This window comes from Somniosus microcephalus, unplaced genomic scaffold (assembly GCF_052327205.1).
Source record: "Somniosus microcephalus isolate GS21.2 unplaced genomic scaffold, FLI_Smic_1.0 unresolved_chr1, whole genome shotgun sequence".
NCBI lineage: Eukaryota > Metazoa > Chordata > Chondrichthyes > Squaliformes > Somniosidae > Somniosus > Somniosus microcephalus.
Window position 1 is genome coordinate 8,124,893 of NW_028225179.1, and position 24,858 is coordinate 8,149,750.

Below are 24,858 nucleotides of genomic sequence, written 5' to 3' on the forward strand. Positions count from 1 at the left end.
AACTCAAAGGTAGTAATCTCCGGATTACTCCCGGTGCCACGCGCGAGTGAGGATAGAAACAGGAGGATAGAGCAGATGAATGCATGGCTGGAGAGATGGTGCAGGAGGGAGGGATTTAGATTCCTGGGACATTGGGACCGGTTCTGAGGGAGGTGGAACCTGTACAGGTCAGACGGGTTACACCTCAACAGAGCCGGGACCAATATCCTCGCTGGGGGGTTTGCTGGTGCTGTTGGGGAGGGTTTAAACCAATTTAGCAGGGGGATGGGCACCAGGATGTAGCATTAGCCAGGACAAACATGGTGCACAAAAGAGTGGGAGATACAAAGAGCACTAGAGTAAGAAATAGTACGGTATTAGGTGGGGTCAGTCTAAGAGAATACTGTGGCAGAGCCACCAAGAGACTTTTGCAGTAATGTATATAATTGCCTTTAACAGGGGTTCGTTACCTTTAATTGTTTGCTTTGTATAAATAGCGCGGGTTCGGTAAAATGTCGATCCAGCGCGATGACGTCATCACGCAGGTCACGTGACGTTCCCAACGGCGGGAAACGTGATGACGTCAGAGGGGGGAGGCGTTCCCCCTCAGTCCTCGTGGAACCAGTTTGAGTACAGACCTGTTTAGAGTTTCTCCTGTGTTTTTGTTTGTAACTTTTACCAGTTTGCATTAAACCTCATTTGGTTAGCTGATAGTCTCGATCTCAGTACTTTCGTTAGGAATTGGACAATTCCTACAATACAAGAATGCATGTATTTAAACGCACAAAGTGTGGTAAGTAAGGTTGGTGAGCTGCAGACACTAATAGCCACATGGGAATGTGATGTGGTGATAACTGAGACCTGGCTCAAAAAAGGGCAGGATTGGGTACTAAATATTCCTGGATATCAGGTGTTCAGGAAAGATAGGGAAGGAAAGAAAGGTTGTGGTGGTGTGGCAGTATTGATTAAAGGAGTATATTACAGTGCTCCTTGAAAAAGCCTCCTTGAAAAAGTGCTGCATCCCCACCGACACCTGGGAATCCCTGGCCCAAGACCGCACAAAGTGGAGGAGAAGCATCCGGGAAGGCGCCGAACACCGGGTCTCTTCACCGGGAGCAAGCGGAAGCCAAGCACAGGCAGCGCACATCAACCCAAGCACCCCACCCGCCCGCCCCTTCAACCACCGTCTGCCCCACCTGTGACAGAGACTGTAGGTCCCACATTGGACTCATCAGTCACCTGAGAACTCATTTTTAATGTGGAAGCAAGTCATCCTCGGTTCCGAGGGACTGCCTAAGAAGGAAGAAGGAGAATATTACAGTGCTGGAGAGAGAGGATGTCCTGGAGAGATCAAGGACAGAATCTATTTGGTTTGAGTTAAGAAACAATAGAGGTGCCATTACACTACTAGGTGTATTCTATAGGCTACCGACTAGTGGGGACAATATGGAGGAGCACATTTGCAGGGAAATTACTGAGAGATACAAGAATAGAATAGTGATAATGGGGGACTTCAATTATCCTAATATAGACTGGGATAGTAATAGTGTAAAGGGCAGACAGTAGGAAGAATTTCTGAAGTGTGTTCAGGAGAACTTTCTTGATCAGTACGTTTCCAGCCCAATGAGGAAGGAGGCATTGCTGGATCTGGTTCTGGGGAATGAGGTGCGTCAGGTGAATCAAGTTTCAGTAGGGGAACATTTAGGGAAGTGATATCATAATATCATAAAGTTTAGGTTTGCTCTGGAAAAGGACAGGGAGCAATCTAGAGTCATAATACTTAACTGGACGGGGGCCAATTTCAGTGGGATGAGAATAGAGCTGGCCCGGGTAAATTGGAATCCAAGATTGTCAGGCAAAACTGTAAATCGAACAATAGGCTGCCTTTAAAGATGAGATGATTCGGGTACAGTCGAGGTACATTCCCACGAGGGGGAAAGGTAGGGCAACTAAAGTCAGAGCTCCCTGGATGACAAAAGAGATAGAGAGTAAGAAAGCAGAAAAAAGGGGCCGTATGACAGATGTCAGGTTGAGAATACAAGTGAGAACCAGGCTGAATACAGAAAGTTCAGAGGGGAAGTGAAAAAGGAAATAAGGACAAAGAGAGTATCAGAATAGACTGGCAGCTAACATAAAAAGAAATCTGAAAGTCTTCTATGGGCATATAAATAGTAAACGAGTAGTAAGAGGAGGGGTGGGGCTGATTAGGGACCAAAAAGGAGACCTACGCATGGAGGCAGAGGACATAGCTCGGGTACTAAATGATACTTTGCATCTGGCTTCACCAAGGAAGGTGCTGCCAAAGTCATAGCGAAAGAGGAGGTCGTTGAGATATTGGATGGGCTAAATTTTGATAAAGAGGAGGTACTAGAAAGGCTGGCTGTACTTAAAGTGGATAAATCACCAGGACCAGATGGGACACATCCTAGGACGCTGAGGGAAGTAAAGGTGGAAATTGCAGAAGTACCGACCATAATCTTCCAATCCTCCTTGGATACGGGGGTGGTGCCAGATGACTGGAGAATTGCAAATGTTACACCCTTGTTCAAGAAAGGGTGTAAGGACAAACCCAGCAACTACAGGCCAGTCAGTTTAACCTCGGTGGTGGGGAAGCTTTTAGAAACGAAAATCCGGGACAAAATTAACAGTCACTTGGACAACTGTGGATTAACTAAGGGAAGCCAGCATGGATTTGTTAAAGGCAAATCGTGTTTAACCAACTTGATTGAGTTTTTTAATGATGTAACGGAGAGGGTTGATGAGGGCAATGTGGTTGATGTAAGTCTGACATCGGTAGTGAGAAAAATGCTAGAGTCCATTATAAAAGATGTAATAGCAGAGCACTTGGAAAACAGTGACAGGATCGGACAAAGTCAACATGGATTTACAAAAGGTAAATCATGCTTGACTAATTTGCAGACGACACAAAGCTGGGTGGGCGTGTGTGCTGTGAGGAGGATGCCGAGAAACTCCAGGATGATTTGGACAGGTTGGGTGATTGGGCAGAAGCATAGCAGATGCAATATAACGTGGATAAATGCGAGGTTATCCACTTTGGTGGCAAAAACAGGAAGGCAGATTATTATCTGAATGGCAATAGATTGGGAGAAGGGGAAGTGCAACAAGACCTGGGTGTCCTTGTGCACCAGTCGCTGAAGGTAAACATGCAGGTGCAGCAGGCGGTTAAGAAGGCAAATGGCATGTTGGCCTTCGTAGCGAGAGGGTTTGAGTACAGGAACAAGGATGTCTTGCTGCAGTTGTAAAGGGCCTTGGTGAGACCGCACCTTGAGTATTGTGTGCAGTTTTGGTCGCCTTATCTGAGGAAGGATGTTCTTGCCATGGAGGGAGTGCAGCAAAGATTCACCAGACTGATACCTGGGATGGCAGGAATGACGTATGAGGAGAGATTGGGTCGATTGGGCTTATACTCGCTGGAGTTTAGAAGAATGAGAGGGGATCTCATTGAAACTTATAAAATTCTAACAGGACTGGACAGACTGGATGCAGGAAGGATGTTCCCGATGGTCTGGAAGTCCACAACCAGGGGTCACAGTCGAAGGATAAGGGGTGAGCCATTTAGGACAGGGATGAGGAGGAATTTCTTCACCCAGAGAGTGGTGAACCTGTGGAATTCTCTATCACAGAAGGCAGTGGAGGCCAATTCATTAAATATATTCAAGAAGGAGTTAGATATATTTCTTAAGGCTAAAGGGATCAAGGGATATCGGGAGAAGGCAGGGACAGGGTACTGAATTTGGATGATCAGCCATGATCTCATTGAATGGCGGAGCAGGCTCGAGGGGCTGAATGGCCTACTCCTGCTCCTATCTTCTATGTTTAATGGAATGGGCGGACACGTGGCAGATGAAATTTAATGCAGAAAAGTGCAAAGTGATACATTTTGGTGGGAAGAACCAAGTGAGGCAATATAAACTAAAGGGTACAATTCTAAAGTGTGTGCATGAACAGAGAGACCTGGGGGTATGTGAGCACAAATCATTGAAGGTGGCAGGGCAGGTTGAGAAAGCGGTTAAAAAAGCATACGGGATCCTGGGCTTAATAAATAGAGGCAGAGAGTCCAAAAGCAAGGAGGTTATGATCAACCTTTATAAAACACTGGTTCGGCCTCAACTGGTGAATTGTGTCCAATTCTGGGCACCGCACTTTAGGAAGGATGTGAAGGCCTTAGAGAGGGTGCAGAAAAGATTTACAAGAATGGAACCAGGGATGAGGGACTTCAGTTATGTGGATAGACTGGAGAAGCTGGGGTTGTTCTCCTTAGAGCAGAGAAGATTGAGAGTGATAGAGGTGTTCAAAATCAAGAGGTGTTCTGGACAGAGTAGATAGAGAGAGACTGTTCCCATTGGCGGAGGGGTCAAGAACCAGAGGACACAGATTTAAGGTGATTGGCAGAAGATCCAAAGGCGACATGAGGAAAAACTTTTTTACGCAGCGAGTGGTTAGGATCTGGAATGCACTGCCTGAAAGGGTGGTGGAGGCAGATTCAATCACCGCTTTCAAAAGGGAATTGGATAAGTACCTGAAGTAAAGAAATGTGCAGGGCTACGGGGAAAGGGCGGGGAGTGGGACTAGCTGAGAGTCAGCACGGGCTCGATGGGCCGAATGGCCTCCTTCTGTGCTGTAACCATTCTGATTCTATAGGAGCAGGAGTCGGAGCAGGAGTCGGCCATACGGCATCTCGAGTCTGCTCCGCCATTCAATAAGATCATCGACCCCAATTTCTTAAGGCTAAAGGGATCAAGGGATATGGGGAGAAGGCAGGGACAGGGTACTGAATTTGGATGATCAGCCATGATCTCATTGAATGGCGGAGCAGGCTCGAGGGGCCGAATGGCCGACTCCTGCTCCTATCTTCTATGTTTCTATGTAACTCCACTTTCCCGCCCGATCCCCATATCCCTCGATTCCCCGAGAGCCCAAACACTTTTCGATCTCAGCCTTGAATATACTCATCGATTGAGCCTCCACAGCCCTCGGGCAGAGAATTCCACAGATTCACCGCCCTCTGAGTGAAGAAACTCCTCCTCACCTCAGTCTTAAATGGCCGACCCCTTATCCTGAGACTGTGACCCCTGGTTCTAGACTCTCCAGAACTTCAGCCAGGCAAAGCCGCCATCGGTCACTGCAAGAACGGTTAAATGTTTAAAAATGAAACAACAACAACAAAAACAACTTGTATTTATATAGCGCCTTTAATGTAGTAAAACATCCCAAGGCGCTGCACAGGAGTATTTTAAAGACAAAAAAAATTTGACACCGAGCCACATAAGGGAAAATTAGGGCAGGTGACCAAAAGCTTGGTCAAAGAGGTAGGTTTTAAGGAGCATCTTAAAGGAGGAGAGAGAGGTAGAGAGGCGGAGAGGTTTAGGCAGGAAATTCCAGAGCTTAGGGCCCAGGCAACAGAAGACACGGCCACCAAAGGTTGAGCGATTATAATCAGGGATGCTCAAGAGGGCAGAATTAGAGGAGCGCAGATATCTCGGGGGGGGGGGGGGGGGGAGGGGAGGGGTTTGTGGGGCTGGAGGAGATTACAGAGATAGGGAGGGGCGAGGAGGGCCATGGAGGGGATATGAACACAAGGATGAGAATTTTGAAATGGAGGCGTTGCTTAACCGGAAGCTAATGTCGGTCAGCGAGCACAGGGGTGATGGGTGAACGGGACTTGGTGCGAGTTAGGACACGGTCAGCGAGCACAGGGGTGATGGGTGAACGGGACTTGGTGCCAGTTAGGACACGGTCAGCGAGCACAGGGGTGATGGGTGAACGGGACTTGGTGCCAGTTAGGACACGGGCAGTGAGCACAGGGGTGATGGGTGAACGGGACTTGGTGCCAGTTAGGACACGGTCAGTGAGCACAGGGATGATGGGTGAACGGGACTTGGTGCCAGTTAGGACACGGGCAGTGAGCACAGGGGTGATGGGCGAACGGGACTTGGTGCGAGTTAGGACACGGGCAGTGAGCACAGGGATGATGGGTGAACGGGACTTGGTGCCAGTTAGGACACGGGCAGCGAGCACAGGGGTGATGGGTGAACGGGACTTGGTGTGAGTTAGGACACGGTCAGCGAGCACAGGGGTGATGGGTGAACGGGACTTGGTGCCAGTTAGGACACGGGCAGTGAGCACAGGGGTGATGGGTGAACGGGACTCGGTGCCAGTTAGGACACGGGCAGTGAGCACAGGGGTGATGGGTGAACGGGACTCGGTGCCAGTTAGGACACGGGCAGTGAGCACAGGGATGATGGGTGAACGGGACTTGGTGCCAGTTAGGACACGGGCAGTGAGCACAGGGGTGATGGGCGAACGGGACTTGGTGCCAGTTAGGACACGGTCAGTGAGCACAGGGGTGATGGGCGAACGGGACTTGGTGCCAGTTAGGACACGGTCAGCGAGCACAGGGGTGATGGGTGAACGGGACTTGGTGTGAGTTAGGACACGGGCAGCAGAGTTTTGGATGACCTCAAGTTGACGTGGGCTGGGATGTGGGAGGCCAGCCAGGAGTGTGTTGGAATAGTCAAGTCTAGAGGTAACAAAGGCCCTGGTGAGGGATTCAGCAGCGGATGAGCTGAGGCAAGGGTGGAGACAGGTGACGTTACGGAGGTGGAAGTAGGCGGTCTTTGTTATGCTGCGGATGTGTGGTCAGAAGCTCATTTCAGGGTCAAATATGACACCAAGGTTGTGAACAGTGTGGTTCAGCCTCAGAGGGATGTTAGGGAGAGGGATGGAGTCAGTGGCTAGGGAACGGAGTTTGTGGGGTGTCTGTCCCTTTAACTACAATTCATAGAATCATAGAAATTTACAGCACAGAAGGAGGCCATTTGGCCCATCATGTCTGTGCCGGCCGAAAAAGAGCTCTCCACCCTAATCCCACTTTCCAGCACTTGGTCCGTAGCCTTGTAGGTCACGGCACTTCAGGTGCATATCCAAGTACTTTTTAAATGTGATGAGGGTCTCTGCCTCTACCACCCTTTCAGGGAGTGAGTTCCAGACCCCCACCACCCTCTGGGTGAAGAAAGTTCTCCTCAAAACTTCCGACCAATTACTTTAAATCTGTGCCCCCTGGTTATTGATCTGTCTGCTAAGGGAAATAAGTCCTTCCTATCCACTCTCTCTCGGCCCCTCATAATGTTATACACCTCAATCAGGTCTCCCCTCAGCCTCCTCTGTTCCAAAGAAAACAACCCCAGCCTATTCGATAAGGTCCCGCATAAGTGATTAGCGTGTAAAGTTAAGGCACATGGGATTGGGGGCAAGGTACTGACTTGGATAGAGAACTGGTTGGCAGACAGGAAGCAAAGAGTTGGAATAAACGGGTCTTTATCCGAGTGGCAGGCGGTAACTAGTGGGGTACCGCAGGAATCGGTCTTTGGACCCCAGCTATTCACAATATATATTAATAATCTAGACGAGGGAACTAGATGTAATATCTCCAAGTTTGCAGACGACACAAAGCTGGTTCGGCGTGTGTGCTGTGAGGAGGATGCCGAGAAACTCCAGTATGATTTGGACAGGTTGGGTGATTGGGCAGATGCATGGCAGATGCAATATAATGTGGATAAATGCAAAGTTATCCACTTTGATGGCAAAAACAGGAAGGCAGATTATCTGAACGGCAATAGATTGGGAGAAGGGGAAGTGCAACGTGACCTGGGTGTCCTTGTGCACCAGTTGCTGAAGGTAAGCATGCAGGTGCAGCAGGCGGTTCAGAAGGCAAATGGTATGTTGGCCTTCATAGCGAGAGGGTTTGAGTACAGGAACAAGGATGTCTTGCTGCAGTTGTGCAGGGCCTTGGTGAGACCACACCTTGAGTATTGTGTGCAGTTTTGGTCGCCTTATCTGAGGAAGGATATTCTTGCCATGGAAGGAGTGCAGCGAAGATTCACCAGGCTGATACTTGGGATGGCAGGAATGATGTATGAGGAGAGATTGGGTCGATTGGGCTTGTACTCGCTGGAGTTTAGAAGAATGAGAGGGGATCTCATTGAAACTTATAAAATTCTGGTAGGACTGGACAGACTGGATGCAGGGAGGATGTTCCCGATGGTCGGGGAATCCAGAACCAGGGGTCACAGTCTAAGGATAAGGGGTAGGCCTTTTAGGACAGAAATGAGGAGGAATTTCTTCACCCAGAGAGTGGTGAACCTGTGGAATTCTCTACCACAGAAGGAAGTAGAGGCCAATTCATTAAATATATTCAAGAAGGAGTTGGATATATTTCTTAAGGCTAAAGGGATCAAGGGGTATGGGGAGAAAGCAGGGACCGGGTACTGAACTTGGATGATCAGCTATGATCGCATTGAATGGCGGAGCAGGCTCGAGGGGCCGAATGGCCTACTCCTGCTCCTATCTTCTATGTTTCTATCTCTTATGCGGGACCTTATCGAAAGCCTTTTGAAAGTCCAAATACACCACATCCACTGGTTCTCCCTGATCTATTTTACCAGTTACATCCTCAAAAAATTCCAGTAGATTAGTCAAGCACGATTTACCTTTTGTAAATCCATGTTGACTTTGTCCGATCCGGTCACTGTTTTCCAAGTGCTCTACTATTACGTCTTTTATAATGGACTCTAGCATTTTCCCCACTACCGATGTCAGGCTTACCGGTCTGTAATTCCCCGTTTTCTCTCTACCACCTTTTTTGAACAGTGGGGTAACATTAGCTACCTGCCAATCCATGGGTACTGTTCCAGAGTCTATCGAATTTTGGAAGATAACCAGCAATGCATCTACTATTTCTAGCGCCACTTCCTTAAGTACCCTAGGATGTAGATTATCTTCTATGTTTCTATGTATTCAATCTTTCCTTGTAGCTGAAATTCTCTAGTCCTGGCTACATCCTCGTAAATCTCCCGTCTCGAGCACAGTCACGTTTTTCCTGCAATGGGGCGAGCAGAATTGCACGCGGTGGCCTAACTGGTGTTTTTGTACAGTTCAAGCAGAACCTCCCTGCTCTTTCATGATACAGAGAGAGGCACTGCCTCTTTAAATACCTGGGGGGCACCATTCCCCTTTAAATGGCCAAGCAACTTTTTTTTGTTGAAAAGGGGCCGCAGTCCCCTTTGACTCACCGCCCCCACCCTCTCACCCACCACAAATACTCACAAGAGAGAGAGAGAGCGAGAGGAGGAAGAATGCTGGTCTTTGTCCCTTTAAAAGTGGCTGCCCACCAAAATGTTCACAGCACCAGGGCTCTTTGTTCTGGATAAAAGAGAAAAGGTTCACTTATTTTTAAATGAATGCAACTGATGAATAGCCTTGCAATAAAGGTAATGTAAAGGAATAAACACTCACAAGCTTGTTTTTTTTCCTCCCCGCCCCTTTAACAGCTCCTGCAGACAATGAAAGCAGGAAAACGGCGGACGCAGCCCCCCGAGGTCCCGCCCCCCTCCCTCCCGCGCCGCCATTGGTTGGAGGACCGTCAGCGCCCGTCCTCCCAGTGTTTTCCGCACTCCTGATTTGCGGGCGCCTCGCGTCAATCAATCCCTCCTCCGCTTACGCGCTGACGCCAGCACGCAACGCCCAGGGGTCGGTTGGATCGGCGCACGCCACAGCAAGGTTAAAAAAAAGACATCCCAGACAAATGAGGGAAAACAATAATAATAATAATCGCACTTTAGAGCGGAGGAGGTTGGGGGAATTAATGAGTGTTTTCAATTTGTTTCGGGAAATTTTTTTTTGAAAAGCTTCCCAACGGTGCGAGGCGGGCTGCGCATGCGCTCCAGCCAGCCTTTGACTACCCCACGTGGGCCTGGGGGCCGGACACGCCCACTTGCCTTCCCCTGCTCCAATCACAGCGCGGGCAGGCGCTTCTATCAATCGTCACCTGTCAACCACCCTCCCTTCCCCTGCACCAATCACAGCGCGGGCAGGCGCTTCGATCAATCGTCACCTGTCAATAACCATCCCTTCCCCCTCGTGGTGTCGATTGACAGCGGTGTCAGCCAATGAGGTGCAGGAAGGGGCGGGACCAGGGCCAGGACTGACAGCAAGCCTGAACTAACTCAATTAAATACCTGCATGCAGCCAAAAAATAACTTTTATTTAGTCAGCCAAAAAACAGCAAAGCAAATAAGGTTTGCCGAGTCAGAAAAGCCTATTTTAAAGAATTATAGAGCGATATCGCAGGGATCGGTGCTAGGACCCCAGCTATTCACAATATATATAAATGATCTGGACGAGGCTTAGTGTTAGAGGGATTAAATACGTGGGGTTACGGAGATAGGGTGGGATATGTGTTGGTGTAGGGGTTACGGGGATCGGGTGGGATATGTGTCGGTGCAGGCTCGATGGGCCGAAATGGCCTCTATCTGCACTGTGAGGTTTCTGTGATTCTGAGGGAACTAGATGTAATATCTCCAAGTTTGCAGACGTCACAAAGCTGGGTGGGCGTGTGTGCTGTGAGGAGGATGCCAAGAAACTCCAGTATGATTTGGACAGGTTGGGCGATTGGGCAGAAGCATAGCAGATGCAATATAACGTGGATAAATGCGAGGTTATCCACTTTGGTGGCAAAAACAGGAAGGCGGATTATTATCTGAACTGCAATAGATTGGGAGAAGGGGAAGTGCAACGAGACCTGGGTGTCCTTGTGCACCAGTCGCTGAAGGTAAGCATGCAGGTGCAGCAGGCGGTTAAGAAGGCAAATGGTATGTTGGCCTTCGTAGCAAGAGGGTTCGAGTACAAGAACAAGGATGTCTTGCTGCAGTTGTACAGGGCCTTGGTGAGACCACACCTTGAGTATTGTGTGCAGTTTTGGTCTCTTTATCTGAGGAAGGATGTTCTTGCCATGGAGGGAGTGCAGCGAAGATTCACCAGACTGATACCTGGGATAAATGTAAGAAGTCACACAACACCAGGTTATAGTCCAACAGCTTTATTTGAAATCACAAGCTTTCGGAGCGCTGCTCCTTCTTCAGGTGAAGTGGAGAAATGCATAAAGACACAGCTTATATAGTCAGAGAATCATGTCAGATGTTTACAGGTAACCTTTCCAACTGCCATTTATCACACCTCGGCAGAGAGATAATCACAGCAGTCAAAGGTGTGAATGATGTCCAAACAGGTCAGTCAGGGAAACATTACATCAAAGAACAATGAGGTGGGGTCACGAGGGGTCAAATATTGCAGATGCTGGGGTCTGTATGAAAAACAAAAAAACAGACAAAAAACATTTTTTTTGGCTGGAAATCACAGCAGGTCCGGCCGCATCTGTGTAGAGAGAACAAGCCAATGTCGACTCGAGTCTGGATGACCCTGCATCAGGTGGGGTTACATGTAGCGTGACATGAACCCAAGATCTCGGTTGAGGAGATGACAAAGGAGGTGCCATCGTCATACAGAACAGAACGGACTATTGCAAAGAGGTATACCGACAACTGGACAACCAGGAACACTATAGACAGTTACCCGCAGATCCGACCAAAGAACACACCCGCCAACTCAACAGACTGATCAAAACCTTCGATCCAGACCTTCAAAGCATCCTACATGCTCTCATCCCACGTACTCCCCGCGTGGGAGACTTCGACTGCCTCCCAAAGATACACAAAGCCAACACACCTGGATGTCCTATCGCATCAGGCAACGGAACCCTGTGTGAGAACCTCTCTGGATATGTCGAGGGCATCCTGAAACCCATCGTACAGGGAACCCCCAGCTTCTGTCGCGACACTACAGACTTCTTACAGAAGCTCAGCACCCACGGACCTGTTGAACCAGGAACACTCCTCGCCACGCTGGACGTCTCGGCACTCTACACCAGTATCCCCCACGATGACGGCATCGCTGCGACAGCCTCAGTACCCAACACCAACAACAGCCAATCTCCAGACGCCATCCTACAACTCATCCGCTTCATCCTTGACCACAATGTCTTCACCTTCGACAACCAGTTCTTTACCCAAACACACGGAACAGCCATGGGGACCAAATTCGCACCCCAATACGCAAACATCTTCATGCACAAGTTCGAGCAAGACTTCTTCGCTGCACAGGATCTCCAACCAACGCTATACACCAGATACATCGACGACATTTTCTTCCTATGGACCCACAGCGAAGAATCACTGAAAAGACTACACGATAACATCAACAAGTTCCATCCCACCGTCAAACTCACCATGGACTACTCCTCAGAATCAGTCTCATTCCTGGACACACGAATCTCCATCAAAGACGGACACCTCAGCACTTCACTCTACCGCAAGCCCACGGACAACCTCACGATGCTTCACTTCTCCAGCTTCCACCCTAACCACGTTAAAGAAGCCATCCCCTATGGACAAGCCCTGCGAATACACAGGATCTGCTCAGACGAGGAGGAACGCGATGGACACCTACAGACACTGAAAGACGCCCTTGTAAGAACGGGATATGACGCTCGACTCGTCGATCGACAGTTCCGACGGGCCACAGCGAAAACTCGCATAGACCTCCTCAGAAGACAAACACGGGACACAACCAACAGAGTACCCTTCGTCGTCCAGTACTTCCCCGGAGTGGAGAAACTACGCCATGTTCTTCGCAGCCTTCAACATGTCATCGATGGCGACGAACACCTCGCTAAGGCCATCCCCACGCCTCCACTACTCGCTTTCAAACAGCCGCCTAACCGCAAACAGACCATCGTTCGCAGCAAATTACCCAGCTTTCAGGAGAACAGCGACGACGACACCACACAACCCTGCCACAGCAACCTCTGCAAGACATGCCAGATCATCAACACAGATACCATCATCACACGTGAGGACACCACCCACCAGGTACATGGTACATACTCATGTGACTCGGCCAACGTTGTCTACCTCATACGTTGCAGGAAAGGATGCCCCGGAGCATGGTACATCGGCGAGACCATGCAGACACTGCGACAACGGATGAACGGACACCGCGCAACAATCACCAGGCAGGAGTGTTCCCTCCCAGTCGGGGAACACTTCAGCAGTCAAGGACATTCAGCCTCCGATCTTCGGGTAAGCATTCTCCAAGGTGGCCTTCGAGACACAATACAACGCAAAATCGTCGAGCAGAAACTGATAGCCAAGTTCCGCACCCATGAGGACGGCCTCAACCGAGATCTTGGGTTCATGTCACGCTACATGTAACCCCACCTGATGCAGGGTCATCCAGACTCGAGTCGACATTGGCTTGTTCTCTCTACACAGATGCGGCCGGACCTGCTGTGATTTCCAGCCCAAAAAAATGTTTTTTGTCTTTTTTTGTTTTTCATACAGACCCCAGCATCTGCAATATTTGACCCCTTGTGACCCCACCTCATTGTTCTTTGATGTAATGTTTCCCTGACTGACCTGTTTGGACACCATTCACACCTTTGACTGCTGTGATTATCTCTCTGCCGAGGTGTGATAAATGGCAGTTGGAAAGGTTACCTGTAAACATCTGACATGATTCTCTGACTATATAAGCTGTGTCTTTATGCATTTCTCCACTTCACCTGAAGAAGGAGCAGCGCTCCGAAAGCTTGTGATTTCAAATAAAGCTTGTTGGACTATAACCTGGTGTTGTGTGACTTCTTACATTTGTCCACCCCAGTCCAACTCCGGCATCTCCACACCATGGATACCTGGGATGGCAAGAATGACGTATGAGGAGAAATTGGGTCGATTGGGCTTATACTCGCTGGAGTTTTGAAGAATGAGAGGGAATCTCATTGAAACTTATAAAATTCTAACAGGACTAGACAGACTAGATGCTGGAAGGATGTTCCCGATGGCCGGGGAGTCCAGAACCAGGGGTCACAGTCTAAGGATAAGGGGTAAGCCATTTAGGACAAAGATGAGGAGGAATTTCTTCACCCAGAGAGTGGTGAACCTGTGGAATTCTCTACCACAGAAGGCAGTTGAGGCCAATTCATTAAATATATTCAAGAAGGAGTTAGATATATTTCTTAAGGCTAAAGGGATATGGGGAGAAGGCAGGGACAGGGTACTGAGTTTGGATGATCAGTCATGATCTCACTGAATGGTGGAGCAGGCTCGAGGGGCCGAATGGCCTACTCCTACTCCTATCTTCTATGTTTCTGTACAGTGCAGGAGGAGGCCATTCAGTCCCTCGAGCCTGCTCCGCCATTCAATGAGATCAATACTAGTCTGCAGCCTCACTCCATACACCTGCCTTTGGCCCATATCCCTTAATACCTTTGGTTAACAAAAACCTATCAATCTCAGATTTAAAATTAACAATTAATCGAGCATCAATTGCTGTTTGCGGAAGAGAGTTCCAAACTTCTACCACCCTTTGTGTGTAGAAGTGTTTCCTAATTTCACTCCTGAAAGGTCTGGCTCTAATTTTTAAACTATGCCCCCAGTCCTAGAATCCCCAACCAGCGGAAATAGTTTCTCTCTATCGCCCCTCTCTATTTCCCCTCAATATCTTGAAAACTTCCATCAGATCGGCCCTTAACCTTCTAAATTCTAGTTAATACAACCCTAGTTTGTGTAATCTCTCCTCATAACTTAACCCTTGGAGTCTTTGAAAGAGCTCTCCAATTAATCCCACTCCCCTCATATCCCTGCAAATTTTTCCCCTGAAAGTATCGACCAATTCTCTTTTGAAAGTTACTATTGAATCTGCTTCCACCGCCCTTTCAGGCAGCGCATTCCAGGTCACAACAACTCGCTGTGTAAAAAACATTCTCCTCACCTCCCCTCTGGTTCTTTTACCGATTATCTTCAATCTGTGTCCTCTGGTTACCGACCCTCCTGCCGCTGGAAACAGTTTATCTTTATTTACTCTATCGAAACCCTTCATGATTTTGAACGCCTCTATTAAATCTCTCCTTAACCTTCTGCTCTAAGGAGAACAATCCCAGCTTCTCCAGTCTTTCCACATAACTGAAGTCCCTCATCCCTGGAACCATCCTGGTAAATCTCCTCTGCACCCTCTCCAAGGCCTTGACATCCTTCATAAAGTGTGGTTCCCAGAATTGAACACAATACTCCAGCTGGGGACGAACCCAGTGATTTATAAAGGTTTAAGAACACAAGAAACAGGAGTCAGCCATTCGGCCCTTCGGCCCTTCGAACCTGCTCCGCCATTCAGTGAGATCATGGTTGATCTTCTGCCTCAACTCCATTCACCGGCCCTATCGCCATATCCCTTGATGCCCTTACTAGTCAGAAATCTACCGACTTCTGTTTTGAATACACCCAATGACTGAGCCTCCACAGCCCTCTGGGGTAGAGAATTTTACCCTGAGGCTGTGGCCCCTGGTTCTAGACTCCCCAGCCAAGGGAAACATTCTCCCAGCATCCACCCTATCAAGCCCTGTAATAATTTTGTATGCTTCAATGAGATCCCCTCTCATTCTTCTGAATTCAAGAGAATACAGGCCTAGTTTACTCAATCTCTTCTCATACAACAGTCCCGCCATCCCAGGAATCAATCTCGTGAACCTTCGTTGCACTCCCTCTATGGCAAGTATATCCTTCCTTAGGTAAGGAGACCAAAATTGTACACCGTACTCCAGGTGTGGTCTCACCAAGGCCCTATATAATTGGAGTAAGACTTCTTTACTCCTGTACTCAAATCCTCTTGTAATGAAGGCCAGCATACCATTTCCCTTCCTAATGGCTTGCTGCACCTGCACATTCACTTTCAGTGACTAATGTACAAGGACACCCAGGTCCCTTTGAGCATCTGCATTCCCCAATCTTTCATGAATCTGCTTCCACTGCCCTTTCAGGCAGCGCTGGTTAGGCACCAGCTGGAGTATTGTCCAATTCTGGGAACCACACTTTAGGAAGGATGTCAAGGCCTTGGAGAGGGTGCAGAGGAGATTTACCAGGATGGTTCCAGGGATGAGGGACTTCAGTTATGTGGAAAAACTGAAGAAGCTGGGATTGTTCTCCTTAGAGCAGAAGATTAAGGAGAGATTTGATAGAGGCGTTCAAAATCATGAAGGGTTTGGATAGAGTAAATAAAGAGAAACTGTTTCCAGCGGCAGGAGGGTCGGTAACCAGAGGACACAGACTGAAGATAATCGGTAAAAGAACCAGAGGTGACATGAGGAAACATTTTTTTACACAGCGAGTTGTTGTGATCTGGAATGCGCTGCCTGAAAGGGTGGTGGTCCATGTTGGTACCAACGACATAGATAGGACAAGGAAAGAGGTTCTGCTGAGGGAGTTTGAGCAGCTAGGGGCCAAATTAAAAAGCAGAACCACAAGGGTAATAATCTCTGGATTACTACCTGAGCCACGTGCAAATTTGGCTAGGGTAAATAAAATTAGAGAGTTAAATGCGTGGCTCAGAGTGGTGTGGGAGAAATGGGTTTTGCTTCTTGGGACACTGGCATCAGTACTGGGACAGGAGAGAGCTGTTCCGTTGGGACAGACTTCACTTGGCCAGTGCTGGGACTAGAATCCTGGTGCATCGAATAACTAGGGCTGTAGAGAGGGCTTTAAACTAATTAGTGGGGGGGAGGTTTTAAGAAAGCAAAAAATAAAAATGACAGCGGAGAAGGCAATAGAGCAAGGTAGCAGTGGGGGAATTAAAAACCAGAGCGTGTCAGGAAGGTAAAGTAGTAAAGGGGGTAAAAACAGGAATAAATTGTCAGAAAACATATTTGAAAGTTCTTTATCTGAATGCACGCAACATTCATAACAAAATAGACGAGTTGACGGTACAAATAACTACACATGGGTATGATCTGGTGGCCATTACGGAAACATGGCTGCAAGATAATCATGACTGGGAACTAAACATACAAGGGGGAAGGACAGACAGGAAGGAAAAGGAGGTGGGGTGGCTGTGTTAATCAAGGATGGAATCACTGCAATAGTCAGAAATGATATTGGGTCAAAGGATCAGGATACTGAAATAGTTTGGGTGGAGATAAGGAATAATAAGGGGAAAAAGTCACTAGTGGGCGTAGTCTATAGGCCTCCTAACAGTTGCAACTCTGTTGGTCGGAGTATAAATCAACAAATAGTTGGGGCTTGTAATAAGGGAACAGCTATAATCATGGGAGATTTTAACTTTCATATTGACTGGACTAATCAAATTGGGCATGGCAGCCTTGAGGAAGAGTTCATAGAGTGTATTAGGGAGGGGTTCCTTGAGCAGTATGTAACTGAACCAACCAGGGGGCAGGCAATCTTAGATCTGGTCCTGTGTAATGAGACAGGATTAATAAAAAATGTCCTAGTAAAGAATCCCCTTGGAATGAGTGACCATAATATGGTTGAATTCCAAATTCAGTTTGAGGGTGAGAGTTGGATCTCAAACCAGCGTACTGAGCTTAAATAAAGGAGACTATGAAGGTATGAGAGTAGAATTGACTAAAGTGGACTGGGAAACAGATTAAAGTGTAAGACGGTACAAGAGAAGTGGTCTACATTCAAGGAGCTATTTCACATCTTTCAAGAAAAATATATTCCACTGGGGAAAAAGGGGAGTAAAAGAAAAGACAGCTATCCATGGCTTACTAAAGTAATAAAGGATAGTATCCGACTGAAAACAAGGGCATATAAAGTAGCCAAATCTAGTGGGAGGATAGAAGATTGGGAAACATTTAAAAGCCAGCAAAGAATAACTAAAAGATTAATTAAGAAAGGGAAGATAGATTATGAAAGTAAACTAGCAAAAAATATAAAAACAGATAGCAAGAGTTTCTACAGCTATATAAAAAGAAAGAGGGTGGCTAAAGTGAACGTTGGTCCCTTAGAGGATGGGACTGGGAAACTAGTGGTGGGGAACGTGGAGATGGCAAAGACGCTGAACAAATATTTTGTATCAGTCTTTACAGTAGAGGACACTAAAAATATCCCAACACTGGACAAACAGGGGGCTATGGGGGGGAGGAGCTAAACACGGTTAAAATCACTAAGGAGGTGGTACTCGGTAAAATAATGGGACTTAAGGCAGATAAATCCCCCGGACCTGATGGCCTACATCCTAGGGTCTTGAGAGAAGTAGCGGTAGGGATTGTGGATGCATTGGTGATTATTTTCCAAAACTCCCTGGACTCAGGAAAGGTCCCAGCAGATTGGAAAACTGCTAATGTAACACCCTTATTTAAGAAGGGAAGTAGACAAAAAGCTGGAAATTATAGACCAGTTAGCCTAACATCTGTGGTTGGTAAAATGTTGGAGTCCATTATTAAGGAAACAGTAACAGAGCATTTGGATAAACATAATTTAATAGGACAGAGTCAGCATGATTTTATGAAGGGGAAGTCATGTTTGACAAATTTGCTCGAATTGTTTGAGGACGTAACATACAAGGTGGATAAAGGGGAACCAGTGGATGTAGTGTATTTGGACTTCCAAAAGGCATTTGACAAGGTGCCACACAAAAGATTACTGAGCAAGATAAAAAATCACGGGATTGGGGGTAACATACTGGCATGGGTGGAAGATTGGCTATATAACAGAAAACAAAGAGTTGGGATAAATGGTACGTTCTCGGGCTGGCAATCAGTAACTAGTGGTGTTCCGCAGGGGTCAGTGCTGGGACCCCAACTCTTTACAATCTATATTAATGATTTGGAGGAAGGGACCGAGTGCAACATATCCAAGTTTTGCGATGATACAAAGATGGGAGGGAAAGCAGTGAGTGAGGAGGACATAAAAAACCTGCAAAAGGACATAGACTGGCTAAGTGAGTGGGCAGAAATTTGGCAGATGGAATATAATGTTGGAAAGTGTGAGGTTTGGCAGAAAAAATCAAAGAGCAAGTTATTATCTAAATGGAGAGAAACTGCAAAGTGCTACAGTACAAAGGGATCTGGGGGTCCTGGTGCATGAAACACAGAAGGTTAGTATGCAGGTACAGCAGGTGATCAGGAAGGCCAATGGAATCTTGGCTTTTATTGCAAGGGGGATGGAGTATAAAAGCAGGGAAGTCTTGCTTCAGTTATACAGGGTACTGGTGAGGCCACACCTGGAATATTGCGTACAGTTTTGGTTTCCATATTTAAGAAAAGATATACTTGCTCTCGAGGCAGTTCAGAGAAGGTTCACTCGGTTAATTCCGGAGATGAGGGGGTTGACTTATGAGGAAAGGTTGAGTAGGTTGGGCCTCTGCTCATTGGAATTCAGAAGAATGAGAGGCGATCTTATCGAAACATATAAGATTGTGAGGGGGCTTGATCGGGTGGATGCGGGGAGAATGTTTCCACTGATGGGTGAGACTAGAACTAGGGGGCATAATCTAAGAATAAGGGGCTGCCGTTTCAAAGCTGAGATGAGGAGAAACTTCTTCACTCAGGGGGTGGTAAATCTATGGAATTTGCTTCCTCAAATAGCTGTGGAAGCTGCGACATTAAATAAATTTAAAACGGAGAAAGACAGTTTCCTAACTGATAAGGGAATTAGGGGTTACGGGGAGCGGGCAGGGAAGTGGACGTGAGTCTAGGTTCGGATCAGCCATGATCCCATTGAATGGCGGAGCAGGCCCGAGGGGCCGTATGGCCTACTTATGCTCCTACTTCTTATGTTCCTTTTCTCTTCACATGTCTAGAAAAGCTTTTACAGTCAGTTTTTATGTTCCTTGCAAGCTTACTCTCATAGTCTATTTTCCCCTTCTTAATTAATCCCTTTGTCCTCCTTTGTTACATCCTAAACTGCTCCCAATCCTCAGGTTTACTGCTTTTTCTGGCCAATTTATATGTCCTCTCCTTGGATCTTATGCTATCCCTAATTTCCCTTGTTAGCCACGGTTGAGTCACCATTTTTGTTTTATTTTTATGCCAAACTGGGATGAACAAATTCTGTAGTTCATCCATGCGGTCTTTGAATGTTTGCCATTGCCTATCCACCGTCAACCCTTTGAGTGACATTCCCCAATCAATCCTACCCAACTCGCTCCTCAGACCATCGTAGTTTCCTTTATTTAAATTTAGGACCCTAGTCTCTGAGTCAACAACTTCATTCTCCATCTTAATGAAGAATTCGATCATATTATGATCACTCCAACCCAAGGGGCCTCGTACAACAAGATTGCTAATTAATCCTTTCTCGTTACATAATACCCAGTCTAAGATGGCCTGATCTCTGGTTGGTTCCTCGACATATTGGTCCAGGAAACCATCCCGTAAACACTCCAGGAATTCCTCCTCCACAGTAGAGGACATGAGAGGGGGGAGGGTGTCCCTTTAAATGTGGAGGATGTGGGTGTCCCTTTAAATGTGGAGGGGGCGGGTGTCCCTTTAAATGTGGAGGGGGCGGGTGTCCCTTTAAATGTGGAGGGGGCGGGTGTCCCTTTAAACGTGGAGGGGCGGGGCCGCGCCGCGCCTGCTCATTCGGCCCCACCACAACACCCGGCTGCCAGTGGGCCTGCGGGGAGCAGACAGAAGGCCGGGCCCGGGGAAGAGGCGGAATCAGCGGCCGGGGTAAAGTCAAGTGTTTGGGAATCGATTTAAATCGAGGTGAGGGGGGAGCGGAGAGCGAGATTATAAAGTAAAAGAGGAGAAAAACCAAACCTGAGAATCGGGCGGGCGGGACCTCCGCGGACGCCGAACAGAGCGGATTGAGCCGCGCGGGGGGGCGGAGTGAGATGGAGCAATGTGATTCTGACTGACGGGAGCGGTGACCAATAGGAAGAGGGCTGAGCTGCGACGACTGAACTGGGCAGCCTGCTCCTCCAACCAATGGCGGCGCAGCAAGGGAGCGGGACCTGCCTCCCCGGCGCTGGTAGGCTGGGGCCCGATTGTGACGTCATTAGCGGAAGAGGCCCATTCAGGTGAATGGAGACCCGGCCCGGGCCTCTGACTGACCGGAGCTTTGACCAATAGGAAGAGGGCTCGGGTGGGACTGAACTGGGCGGGCTGGTCCTCCAACCAATGGCGGCGTGGCAAGGGGGCGGGGCCTCCTCTTCAGCTCAGGTGCGCTGGGGCCGATGGTGACGCGCTGTCCCCAGGTGAGAGCAGCTCAGGCAGCACAGAGCTGAGGCTGGAATCTGGGAGAGGGGCCGCAGGCAGCACAGAGCTGGGGCTGGAATCTGGGAGAGGGGCCGCAGTCAGCACAGAGCTGGGGCTGGAATCTGGGAGAGGGGCCGCAGTCAGCACAGGGTTGGGGCTGGAATCTGGGAGAGGGGCTGCAGGCAACGGGCCTGGCAAAGGGGCACAAGCTTCACAATACAAGCTTCTTTAAATATATTCAGGAAGGAGTTAGATATATTTCTTAAGGCTAAAGGGATCAAGGGATATGGAGAGAAGGCAGGGACCGGGTACTGAATTTGGATGATCAGCCATGATCGCATTCAATTGCGGAGCAGGCTCGAGGGGCCGAATGGCCTACGCCTGCTCCTATCTTCTATATTTCTATGTTGCATTTTATCTTCCCGACTATTACGGAAACCCAGTTGTCATCGCCAGCATCCTTCAGAGAAGGGAACCTACCACACCTTTAATGGGGTACAGTAGCATAGTGGTGATGTTACTGGATTAGTCACCTATTGTTGCAGACGGCAACTATTGATGATTCTGCTATTCCCATTTACATCTCCTCCACAACCATATCTTGTTCCTTTACCTGTCCCATTACCATCGCCTTTCGCCTTGCACCATCGTCCCTTTTTGTCATTTCATCTCTCCTGCTGTCCACCCTATCACAGACCCTCCCTTTTGTTCTTTCCTCCCCTTTCCCTGTCCCTGCCCCTGCTTAAAATATTTTACATAGAAACATAGAAGATCGGAGCAGGAGTAGGACATTCGGCCCCTCGAGCTCACTCCGCCATTTAATGAGATGATGGCCGATCATCCAAACTCAGTACTGTAAGAACCGGGTTTTTCTGGTCCTCTTCTTGAGTTCCGTAGTACGAAGAATTCCAGGCTCGAGGGTTCGGAGAGTTAAAACAACATTATTTTATTCATTACTGTTCGGAGTGGTCATACAGCATATCGACAGTACATTCGTGTCCCGAGGGTCACACCGGGTTAGACACGTGGTGCCAGCATTGACGTCCCCGGGAGATGTCTGACCCTCTTGATGTTCCACACGCCTTCTGGCTAAGAGAGAGAATACCTGTGGGGAAACCCCTATTATACCGTTGGACAAGGGTCACTACATCACTTCCCTGGCAACAAGTGTTTCCTTACATCACTTCCCTGGCAACAAGCGTTCTCCAATAAGGGATCACTAAAGCCCTTTCGGTTTGACCATGATCTGGTCTTCAGTCTGGCAAGCAGGTCCTGACTTGTCTCACTGCTGTGGGCACCGAACAATGGCTAGTCAATCATTCTCTAGTCAGCAGTTAGGCCCTTTCAGTGGCCCTGATCTGGTCGTTAGCACTTCGTTAATACTTGGCCTCAGGCTGAGGCAGATTCTCTCTGTTCTGCTAGCTTTTGCACTTTGCAAAGCTGGGGCTGCTTTTTAATCTAATCTAGACTTTCCTTGTGTGAAGCCATTTTGTGAGCCAATTCATTGCCCATTTTATTCCCATTTCCACATCCAAACCATTTTTGTAAGCCAATTCATTGTCCATTTTATTCACGTTTCCACAGCCCCCCCCTTTGATTCTTTATACAATCTACAAGAATCATTATATACAAGGTATCCTCTTGATAGTGCACTTTATCAAGAACATACCCTGTGGCTCCATTTTGTTTGTGTTCTGGCCATGAACACAACCAAAAGGGTTTTAATTTCGAATTTACAGATAACTGTGTAGGACCGAACAGGCTTCCTCTGGGGGTTTCCCCTGCTTTGCTGTGTCTACTTCTACCCTAATTCAGGAGAGGCGAGGGGGTATAGTAGCTCCTGCACGGTTTATACAACATTTGATAATATTTACAAAAATAATAATTCCCAAAATTACACCACTTATAACAATCAAACCATACAGTAATTTCTGTCCCAATGTTTTCAGCCATGCAAACCATCCTTCACCCCCTCCGGCTTCAATGAAGTCGGCCAGTTGATTTTTAATCTTGTCTATAGCATCTTGGATATTTTGTCTCTCACTATTGACGTTTGTAATGCATTTGTCTCCTATAATCATACACACACCTCCCTCTTGTGCCAAGAGGTAGTCCAAAGCATATCGGTTTTGCATGCTAAAAAGACGTAGGGTTGCCATTTCCTTATTTATGGCGGTTAATGCTTTAATGGTGCTATTGCCCAGGAGGGTGATTCCGCACATTAGATAATTCCTATTCTTGGCTGCTATCACTCCTGCGCCCCCCTCCCAATGATATGGCCGATAGAATACCCCACCCTACTGAGCTACCCAGTGTGGTCGGATCTCGCCAATCTGCTACCCGGAACAATAAATCTACGTAGGGCTGACATTCATCTTCTAAGTGACACAGTACTAAAGTATTGCAAAGATCTAACAGATGCTGTCAGTTTTGCTTCCCAACAGGTCAGCGCAGCGTGGCAAGAACCCCCACCGGGAGGACACAGTTTAGTCCCCGGGCTACAAGTTTGGGTAAAGAAAATAAAGCCAGCCCCCCTGGAAGACAAGTGGGAAGGTCCGTATGTCATCCTGTTGACCACAGGAGCAGCCGTGAAAGTACAAGGAAAGAAAGCTTGGATACACGCGTCACACGTGAAAAGAGATACGACAGGAGCCCCAACAGAAGGATAAATTGGACTTATTGTGTACCATGATTCCCATACATGGCTGAAAACATTGGGACAGAAATTACTGTATGGTTTGATTGTTATAAGTGGTGTAATTTTGGGAATTATTATTTTTGTAAATATTATCAAATGTTGTATAAACCGTGCAGGAGCTACTATACCCCCTCGCCTCTCCCGAATTAGGGTAGAAGTAGACACAGCAAAGCAGGGGGAACCCCCAGAGGAAGCCTGTTCGGTCCTACACAGTTATCTGTAAATTCGAAATTAAAACCCTTTTGGTTGTGTTCATGGCCAGAACACAAACAAAACGGAGCCACGGGGTATGTTCTCGATAAAGTGCACTATCAAGAGGATACCTTGTATATAATGATTCTTGTAGATTGTATGAAGAATCAAAGGGAGGGATGTGGAAACGTGAATAAAATGGACAATGAATTGGCTTACAAAAATGGTTTGGATTTGGAAATGGGAATAAAATGGGCAATGAATTGGCTCACAAAATGGCTTCACACAAGAAAAGTCTAGATTAGATTAAAAAGCAGCCCCAGCTTTGCAAAGTGCAAAAGCTAGCAGAACAGAGAGAATCTGCCTGAGCCTGAGGCCAAGCGTTAACGAAGTGCTAACGACCAGATCAGGGCCACTGAAAGGGCCTAACTGCTGACTAGAGAATGATTGACTAGCCATTGTTCGGTGCCCACAGCAGTGAGGCAAGTCAGGACTTGCCTGCCAGACTGAAGACCAGATCATGGTCAAACCGAAAGGGCTTGAGTGATCCCTTATTGGAGAACGCTTGTTGCCAGGGAAGTGATGTAAGGAAACACTTGTTGCCAGGGAAGTGATGTAGTGACCCTTGTCCCAAGGTATAATAGGGGCTTCCCCACCGGTACTCTCTCTCTTAGCCAGAAGGCGTGTGGAACATCAAGAGGGTCAGACATCTCCCGGGGACGTAAATGCTGGCACCACGTGTCTAACCCGGTGTGACCCTCGGGACACGAATGTACTGTCGATATGCTGTATGACCACTCCGAACAGTAATGAATAAAATGATGTTGTTTTAACTCTCCGAACCCTCGAGCCTGGAATTCTTCGTACTACGGAACTCAAGAAGAGGACCAGAAAAACCCGGTTCTTACAGGGGCATCACAGACAAAATCAAACCCCCTTTGCAGACTCGGCCTTTGCTGCCGGGGTGACTGGACAGTGATCAGTAGCAGGAGCCCAGGGCACTGAGGCTAACTGCAGTCTCCCCAACTGCTTCCCAGGCCGGGATCAGCTGCGCACCCCCACAGTGTGCAGCTGGAATGGGCAA

At 47.8% G+C, this 24,858-nt stretch overlaps 1 long non-coding RNA gene across 1 annotated transcript in view; it reads left to right on the forward strand.

The window, feature by feature from the left end:
• The window catches only part of LOC147093386 (uncharacterized), a 46,012-nt gene extending 21,400 nt beyond the window's left edge, over positions 1-24,612 (forward strand). The window contains exon 2 of the long non-coding RNA XR_015074698.1: positions 23,329-24,612. This is a non-coding gene — a long non-coding RNA (uncharacterized LOC147093386). The remainder of the gene's footprint in view (positions 1-23,328) is intronic.
• Positions 24,613-24,858: the final 246 nt, after the last annotated feature.